General features: G+C 45.1%; 4 pseudogenes; all 4 read left to right on the top strand.

The window, feature by feature from the left end:
* The first annotated feature begins 232 nt into the window (after nucleotides 1–232).
* On the top strand, nucleotides 233–2026 carry LOC148942979 (small subunit ribosomal RNA; annotated as a pseudogene).
* Nucleotides 2027–5645: 3619 nt separating this feature from the next.
* On the top strand, nucleotides 5646–7104 carry LOC148942978 (small subunit ribosomal RNA; annotated as a pseudogene).
* A 1043-nt stretch (nucleotides 7105–8147) lies between these two features.
* On the top strand, nucleotides 8148–8303 carry LOC148942977 (5.8S ribosomal RNA; annotated as a pseudogene).
* Nucleotides 8304–8895: 592 nt separating this feature from the next.
* The window catches only part of LOC148942976 (large subunit ribosomal RNA), a 3665-nt pseudogene continuing 2810 nt past the window's right edge, over nucleotides 8896–9750 (top strand).

Below are 9750 nucleotides of genomic sequence, written 5' to 3'. Positions count from 1 at the left end.
GTCGACTAAGACCCCAATTCTGAGCCAGGTGATTTCTACCATTCAGGCTGGAGGACTAAGACCCCACCTCTGAGCTTAAGAAGATTGGCCTTAAGAAGGTTGACCAAGAATTTAAAATTGACATAGGACCATAAATTTGCTTGAAATAACAGGCAAAACAATCGTTTAAAGCCATTTTTATCTTTCAAATAGTACCTTTTCGTTGCCTAAGCTTAGCCCCAAATTCGGAAAAAATTTGAATTTTTCATACATTTTTTAAATTTTTGGGTCACTTGCCCGAGATTCTGGGTGGGTGGGAACCCCAAAATATTGTCCCAAATATAAAGTACCCACTCCCAGCACAGGGAAGTAGTGACGAAAAATAACGATGCAGGACTCATCCGAGGCCCTGTGATTGGAATGAGTACACTTTAAATCCTTTAACGAGGATCCATTGGAGGGCAAGTCTGGTGCCAGCAGCCGCTGGACCTCCAGCAACAAGAGCGAAAATGAAAGTTGCTCCTTGTATTAATCTCGAATTTTGATTTTGGTCTAGGTCTGGTTGTGACAACTCTCGTGTTTATCTGACAAGCTATTACTATTCTGATGATTATTATGTTTGCCCTTATCATAGAGTTCTTTGGGTAAGAGACGGTTTCTGTTAACCCCGTAGATTTCTTTAATACTGTTCCCAGCGACTGACTCTCACAGATGGGACTGAGTTACGTTTAAATCTTTCTTATTTTGTTTTTTTTATTGAATTGAGGTTTTTTTGCAAATTTAATGTCGTGGGAATACTGAAATATTCTCGAGAGTATATAGTATTTATCAGTCTAAATTCGTAATAAATAGATATAAATTTAAACTGCTGTATTCATGAATATCTAACTGCAGTGATTGGGTATTAGTCGAACGGATAACGGCCTAGTGGTAACCAAGCCATGCTCTACACAGGGGTGCTCTTAACCGAGTGTCCTGGGTGGCCGATACGTTTACTTTGAACAAATTAGAGTGCTTAAAGCAGGTGCACCGCGCCTGAATATCACAGCATGGAATGATGTTAGAGGACCTCGGTCTTATGTTGGATGTCTGTAATGGAGGTCCGGGTTCCATGAGACAAAGAGGGTGATATTTACTGAGATTCGCGAGATAAATGTCTTAGACCGTCTCTCGACGAAACATTAAGAAAGTATTTGTCAAGATTAATTTAATTATTCAAGAACGACAGTTAGAGGTTCGAAGGCGAACAGATACCGCCCTAGTTCTAACCATAAACGATGCCAACCAGCGATCTGCGGACATTACTTGAATGACTCCGCGGGCAGCTTCCGGGAAACCAAAGTGTTTGGGTTCCGGGGGAAGTATGGTTGCAAAGCTGAAACTTAAAGGAATTGACGGAAGGGCACCACCAGGAGTGGAGCCTGCGGCTTAATTTGACTCCCCCCGTGAAACCTCCCCTAGCCCTGTACCGGGACTTTGTGACATTGGTAGATCTCTGTCGTTTGTCAGTTGTTGGTGTTGAATGGCCGTGCGTAGGTGGTGGAGTTCTGGTTATTGTTATTTCAGATAAAGAAAGAGAATATATCCTGCTAAAAATACGAATGATACTATTGGTGGATAGCTCTTCTTAGAGGGACAAGTGGCGTCTATCCTTATGAGAGTGAGCAATAACAGGTCTGTGATGTCCTTAGATGTCCTGGGCCGAACGCACGCTACACTGGAAGAATCAGTGCGTTCTCCCGGTCCGAGAGGACTGGGTAACCGCTGAAACTCTTCCGTGGTTGGGATTGGGGACTGCAAGGACCCCCATGAATCAGGACTCCCTAGCAAGCACACGTCATTAGCTTGCGTTGATTACGTCACTGCCCTTTGTACACACCGCCCGTCGCTACTACCAATTGAATGATTTAGTGAGAACTTTGGACGACTCGCCAGGGCAGCCTCCGGGCCGCTCGTGGTGGGGGTGAAAGTTGTTAAAACTTTATCCTTGAGAGGAAGTAAAAGTAGTAAACAGGTTTCCTTAGGTGAAACTGCTGAAGGATCATTATCGTTTTATAAAATAGAGGGAGACTCTTGGCCGCTGTGGTCATTAGAATGTCTAATCGTGGTTTTTTATACATAGTCCCGCGTTTGGTGTTTGAGGTGCACAAGTGGGTTATCCACATGTGGAGGATTACCCGTGTGCAGCATCGGTCAGGGGGGCAATTCGTTGAACAAAGGGAGTGTTCAACGGAGTCTTGAGGAAATGGGGGCTTTGAGGCAGTAATTGTGGGGATGATTGCCTCAAAGTTTGGTTTGTTACTAATGGAAAAATGGTGAGACTATTGACTGTGAGGACTAGCTGAGCTGGCTCTGTAGTTGGGGCTCTCAGAGGAGTAGAGCATGCAAAGCCTGTTAAGGTAGACAGTCTCAATGGACTCCCTATGACGTCATGATTAGATGAAGCAGCACTGAGGTGATCGTTGTTGCCCCAGCAGCCTATTTGTGTGTGGGGGGGCCACGAGATGATAACTGGGTCTTGTCTCGAGGTCTTGGTGTTTGTATCCATTACAAGGATGGAGGGCTTGCTCTGGCAGCAACAAGAGATTATATCTTGCTCTGTAGTGGGGGCTCTCTGAGGAGATGAGCATGCATAGCTGGTTATAAATAGCTGTATGTGTGAAATTTTGCCATATTCATTCCTTAGCATCGATGGGAAATGCTAGGAAGTAAACGGGTGTATGAGAGGAAACATCACCCGGGGTTGGTGGACATTTACTATAGAAAGCAAAGTCAGGCGGTACAAATTGTTGCACAACGAGTTGAGTTTTGGTTTAAAATTTGAATTGCTTGTTACATTATTTTAGACACCGTCGTGCCGTACGAGTTAACTAATGTAGCATCGATTTTGGAAGCAATAAGCCAACATGCTCTTGAACTCTCGATGTATATTTTCTACGTGTGAATTCGTAGTTAAATATAGTCATTTGGGGTCTAGAGTGGCTCTATGATTACAGGATCATGGATTCCATTCTGCGACACTAAAGGGAGTGAAGGTGAGCTTGCCCCAATATACCTTGGCGGGAGGTATACAAGGGTGCAAGTGTATTGGACTTGTTTGAGGGAGAATTTGAAACATTCATTAGAATGACCCTGGAGGATGGATCACTTGGCTCACATTACGAAGGCGAACGCAGCTAGACGCGTGATTCCGGCGGCCAAGCGTTCATAGCGACGTCGCTTTTTGATCCTTCGATGTCGGCTCTTCCTATCATTGCGAAGCAGTATTCGCCAAGTGTAGGATTGTTCACCTACACCAAATGTAGGACGTTCAAAGCCGTTGCTAAAGTAATCCTGCAAAGTACGTGAGGAACCGCAGGTTTGGACATTTGGTTTTGCACTTGGTCGAACGGCCAATGGTGCGAGGCTACGTCCGTGTGATTATACCTGAAAGCCTCTGAAGGTAAAATCTGTGCTGGAGTTCACAACGGTACCGTGCGTTCGGACTCACTGGTGGCTAAACGTAACTTGGTCTTTTAGCTTTTAGCAATGGGTGCTAGTGCTTCAGAGCCAAGGTTCGGCAGTTGCTCGCCCTCAGGAGACGGCGACAGGGCAGCTTGACCGTCAAATAAATAAAATATTCCATAAGGTCGACTGCCAAAATCACTTGTAGACGACATGAGTCCAGGCCGGGGTGTTGTGCACGATAGAGCAGTAATTTACACTGCAATTTGCTGATACTCAGACTACGACCGGGAGATTTGTCTTGGCAGCGGGCGATTCCCCCAAATTCACTTGAATGATTTTTAAGTGTTGGTCGTAAGGGAATCCTGTGTATCGAGAGTAAAATGGGTGGAGTATAAAGTACTCAAAAATGAAGGGGGGTCATTCTAAACCCATTGTATTGGTAGCAGAAATTGGGATGACTCGGCAAGAGTGTCAAGAATACTCGTTGAATCTCTTGACACGGGCAGTGAACGGGAATAAAAGCTATTCCATTTTCTGTCTCTATGTGTTTGCTAAGCCCAGGCAGTAATTTTGGTCTTTTTTTGCGACTTATGCGGGTGCCCAGTGGGCCACTTTTGGTAAGCAGAAGTGGCGCTGTGGGATGAACCAAATGTCCGGTTAAAGCGCCCAAACCAATGCATATTCCCGATCCCACGGAAAGGAGTTGGTTGCTCCAGACATCAGGACGGTGGCCATGGAGGTCGGAAACCGCTTAGGTGTGTGTAACAACTCACCTGCCGAAGCAACTAGCCCTTAAAATGGGAGGCGCTTTAGCATTGTGCTGATACCGGACCGCCGGTCGCAGAGCTCTTCCTCAATTTAGCACTTGTCCTCAGATGCGCAGCGTCTCCGGTGGATTTCCCAAGAGTATTTAATCATTGTCTCAGCTCAGTTGAGAAAATCTGAGCCAATTTCCACTTTTTCAAATTTATGGTCACTTACCTGACACTCTGGGAAAGTAAGGTGGGCACCTTCAAAAATTTGTCCCAACTTCCACTCTCACCTTAGAACTTATTCACGGATACCTAAAACCGTCAACGGTTAGACTGTTGCCCTAGCGGTAAACAAGCCATGCTCTACACCGGGGTGCTCTTAACCGAGTGTCCTGGGTGGCCTATACGTTTACTTTCCCAATCGTATCTATTCATTGTCTCAGCTCAGTTTAGAAAATCTGAGCCAATTTCCACTTTTTTAAATTTAGGGTCACTTGCCTGAGACTCTGGGCAAGTGAGGTGGGCACCTTAAAAAATGTGTCCCAACGTCTACTTTAGCCTTAGAACTTTTTCACGGATACCTAAAACCGTCAACGGCTAGACTGTTGCCCTAGCGGTAACCAAGCCATGCTATACACACCTACCAACTATATCTACACAATAAAAAAATTCTCTTTTTTTTTCTCGCCTTGTGCTTCTGGAATATAGTAGATACCTATGTAAGGAATCATCCAAAGGAGCTATAATTTTAGAAAATATATTAGAACGAGAAAAGGTACTTTGAAAGATCCAATGCGTGTCGAACAGGTAATTGAGACATATCTTAAAAAAAGTAGTGAGACCCTGCGTGGCGTAAAGGGAATTGAGACATATCTTTAAAAAAGTAGTGAGACCCTGTTCTTTTTTAGGTTCTCACTATTTTTTTAAAGATATGTGTGAAAATTCCCTGTTCGACACGCAGAACCAGAAAAAGAACTCAGTAGGGCTAAGTAGGGCTCAGTAGGGCTATTGCCAAGCAACATATTTTTTTTTTGTTTTCCACTTTCACATGGGGTCCCAATCTAGCTCAGGTCCATCGCTTAGCATTCAGGCCTTGACAAATAAAGCCCAGATAGTTGGTCGACTGACTGCCAGTTGAGATAGGCTGGTAGACTGAGACCCCAATTCTGAACCAGGTGATTTCTATCATTCAGGCTTTTCTGACATTTAGAATCGGAGAAACACTTTCTGACATTTAGTTTTTGGAAAGGCATGCCTGCCTATAGAGTCTTAGGCATGATGATTAAGAATTTAAAAAAGAGGTAACCACGGCACACAGCCTCTAAACTTAATAAGGTTGAACAAGAATTTAAAATTGACATAGGACCATAAATTTGATTAAAATAACAGGCAAAACACTCGTTTTAAGCCATTTTTATCTTTCAAATAGTACATTTTCGTTGCCTAAGCTTAGCCCCAAATTCGGAATAAATTTGAATTTTTCATACATTTTTTAAATTTTTGGGTCACTTGCCCGGGATTCTGGGTGGGTGGGCGCCCCAACATAGTGTCCCAAATATACATGACCCACTCCCAGCACAGGGAAGTCGTGACAAAAAATAACGATGCAGGACTCATCCGAGTCCCTGTGATTGGACTGAGTATACTTTAAATCCTTCAACGAGGATCCATTGGAGGGCAAGTCTGGTGCCAGCAGCCGCGGTAACTCCAGCTCCAATAGCGTATATTAAAGTTGCTGCGGTTAAAAAGCTCGTAGTTGGATATGGGTCTTGGTCGGGTGGTAACGCCTCAAGGTGGTCACTGCCTCGATCGGACAACTCATTGGATCGTTCGGGGTGCTCTTAACCGAGTGTCCTGGGTGGCTGATACGTTTACATTGAACAAATTAGAGTGCTTAAAGCAGGTGCACCGCGCCTGAATATCACAGCATGGAATGATGGAATAGGACCTTGGTCTTATTATGTTGGTTTTCTGGACTTGAGGTAATGGTTAACAGAGACAGACGGGGCCATTCGTACTGCGACGCTAGAGGTGAAATTCTTGAACCGTCGCAAGACGAACAACTGCGAAAGCATTTGCCAAGAATGTTTTCATTAATCAAGAATGACACTTAGAGGTTCGAAGGTGATCAGATACCGCCCTAGTTCTAACCATAAACTATGCCAACCAGAGATCCGCGGACGTGCCTTGAATGAATCAGTGGGCAGCTTCCGGGACACCAAAGTGTGTGGGTTCCAGGGGAAGTATGGTTGCAAAGCTGAAACTTAAAGGAATTGACGGAAGGGCACCACCAGGAGTGGAGCCTGCGGCTTAATTTGACTCAACACGGGAAACCTCACCAGGCCCAGACACTGGAAGGATTGACAGATTGAGAGCTCTTTCTTATTTCAGTGGGTGGTGGTGCATGGCCGTTCTAAGTTGGTGGAGCGAATTGTCTGGTTAATTACAATAACGAAAGAGACTATATCCATCTAAATAGACGATGAATCCTAGTGGTGGATCGCTCTTCTTAGAGGGACAAGTGGCGTCTAGCCATATGAGAGTTAGCAATAACAGGTCTGTGATGCCCTTAGATGTCCTGGGCCGCACACGCGCTACACTGGAAGAATCAGCGCCTCCTCCCTGTCCGAGAGGACTGGGTAACCGCTGAACCTCTTCCGTGGTTGGGATTGGGGACTGCAAGGATCCCCATGAACCAGGAGTCCCTAGTTGGCGCAAGTCATTAGCTTGCGTCGACTACGTCCCTGCCCTTTGTACACACCGCCCGTCGCTACTACCGATTGAATGATTTAGTGAGAACTTCGGATGACTCGCCAGGGCAGCCTCCGGGCCTCTAGTGGTGGGGTTGAAAGTTGTTCAAACTTGATCCTTTAGAGGAAGTAAAAGTAACAAGGTTTCCGTAGGTGAACCTGCGGAAGGATCATTAGCGTTTGATAAACGAGAGGGAGACTCTTGGCCCCTGTGGTCATTTGTTTTGTCTAATCGTTGTTATTGATACACGTTCCCGTGTTTGGTGTTTGAGGTGCACAAGTAGGTTTTCCGCATGTGGAGGAGTACCCTTGTGCAGCATCAGTCATGGGGGCCGTTCGTTGAACACAGGGGGTGTTCAATGGAGTTTTGAGGACCTGGGTGCTTTGAGGCAGTAAGTGTGGGTAATGGAAAATGGCGAAACTATTGACTGTGAGGACTACCTGAGCTGGCTCTGTAGAGGGGTCTCTCCGATGTTGAGAGAATTACACGAGGGTTAGGGTATAAAGTCTAATATTACTATCGGAGAAGTCTGCCTTATTTTAACAAACAATTATTTTAGTGTATTTTCAAACTACGACTATTTGTGTGTGGGGGGCCACGAGATATAACGGGTTTCGTGTCTTGAGGTCTTGGTGTCTGTATCCATTACAAGAATGGAGGGTTTGCCTATGCAGCAACAAGAGATTATATCTTGCTCTGTAGTGGGGGCTCTCTGAGCAATCACAGCTGTAGAGAACTATTTGGATTTGTTTATTTTGGCCAAATTCATTCAATATCAAATATAGTATCTTAGAGGAAGAAAAAGGTTGTAGTTGATAAACCAGCACCAGTGTTTTGTTAACCGGGACTAACTCTCTCCAAAACATGAGGGCCCAAGTGGTGCAAGACCAAGGGATTGGCTTGGTCAAAAGAGAGGCACGTGAGTCCTCAGGTGAGCCAAAGTCTTGCACTGCGATTGCACTAATGTAGCATCGATTTTGGAAGCAATAAGCAAACACGCTCTTGAACTCTTGATGTATATTTTCTACTTGTGAATTCGTAGTTAAAAATAGTCATTTGGGGACTAAAGTGGCTCTATGAGTCCAGGATCATGGATTCCTCTCCGCGAGACTAACGGGAGTGTAGGTGAGCGTGCCCCAATATAGCTTGACTTGATGTGTGCAAGGGTGAACTTGTATTGGCCTGGTTTGAGGAAGACTTTGAAAAAGTCATTAGAATAACCCTGGAGGATGGATCACTTGGCTCAAATTACGAAGACGAACGCAGCTAGACGTGTGATTCCATGCGAACTGCAGGACACATGGAACGTCTATATTTTGAACGCAAATTGCATGTCCAGCCTTTGAGCTTGGACTACGTCTGGACTGAGCTTGGGACTACGTCCTATTATAAGGTAATGTTTACCATCACTGCGAGGCTCCTTGCTACTCTTTGTTGTTTATTACAGCATATAGAGAATGTAAGCGTTCTCGTCAAGTTTTGTATCAACTGTTGATGTTGAGAGGATTCGGTGAGATGTTTTTGTCTCGTTATGCTGGTCTCAATTGTCCTCTTGTGACTTTGTGTTAGGAAATCCGTGGTAAACATAGTGCAAGTGATCTCTCAAAGGAGTACTGTCACATGGAGATGCCATTTGTCGATTACATAGGTACGGGTTACACCCATTGGTGCTGGACAATTAGATTATGTGGGTTGTACCTAGTGGCGGGTCCTCATACTGTGTTGTTAACAGAAGAAGGCCAACAATGAGGTCGAATCCAAATTCTTTTCAACTAAAACACTTTGACTGACAGCCTTCGTCACAGGAATGGACTACTATGACTTTGGTAGTGGAAAATTGGTTTATTTGTTGTTGAACTGTTGACTCCAAGGGGCTTGCTGGCACTAGAGGGATATTGGTTACCAGGTGACTTTGGATGATTGTTTTGAAAAACAAATGACCCTGTCAGTTTATATAAAAACACCCCGGCCTCAAGTCAGGCGAGACGACCCGCTTGACTTAAGCATATCAGTCAGTGGAGAACAAGAAACTAACTAGGAGTACCCTTGTATTGATGAGCGAAGAGGTATAAGCCCAGCACTAAGGATCATTTGATTCCTTCAGGAAGCACTTTTGCCCGATGGAGCGTTTGGGAGCCTCACAATACCGTCATTTGTCCAGTCTAAAGTCCTCATGTATGTTGCCAAATTGCCTCGAGAGGATGTCAGGCCCGTAGGTTGGATGAACGCTCGGCATTCCGATGTCTCTCTAGATTCGTGGTTCGTGAGAAATCCGCGCGAATAACGTGGTAAACTCCATCTAAGGCTAAATACGAATGTGAGACCAATATAAGACAAGTACTGCAAGGAAAAGTTGAAAAGAACTCTGAAGAGAGAATTAAACAGTGCGTGAAATCCTCCAGGGGTTTAAAACAGATGGACATTTGAAGCTAGAGCTATCTTTAGGATCATCGTTGCAGGGAGCAAGTGCAGAGGTGATCGCTGAGGCTAGCCTCGGCTTTTATCTTGTTAAGTTGGGCACCTACCTTGCGCAAACCGTTTAGTCGCGGGTGGATTTGTAATCTAAACGCAGCTGAAACAGTGTCAAAGGACCCAGTGCTCTTGTTGCTTCGGCTTCAAGGGATTCCCAGCAATGAGTCGGCCCAGCTTCTGGTGCTGGGAGCCTCTTTGTGGGTCTCCTTGGTGAGCGGAGAGTAGGCGAGTTCCTTCCGACCCGTCTTGAAACACGGACCAAGGAGTCTAACTTGTGTGCGAGTCGTAGGTCGATGAGAAGACCGATGGCTGAAGGAAAGTTAAGTCAGTGCTTGCGATGCTGATGGGA

Source organism: Artemia sp. Qi Xiang Cuo, chromosome 16 (genome assembly GCF_049724085.1).
Source record: "Artemia sp. Qi Xiang Cuo chromosome 16, ASM4972408v1, whole genome shotgun sequence".
Lineage (NCBI taxonomy): Eukaryota > Metazoa > Arthropoda > Branchiopoda > Anostraca > Artemiidae > Artemia > Artemia sp. Qi Xiang Cuo.
This window is presented reverse-complemented; position numbering and strand designations above follow the sequence as displayed.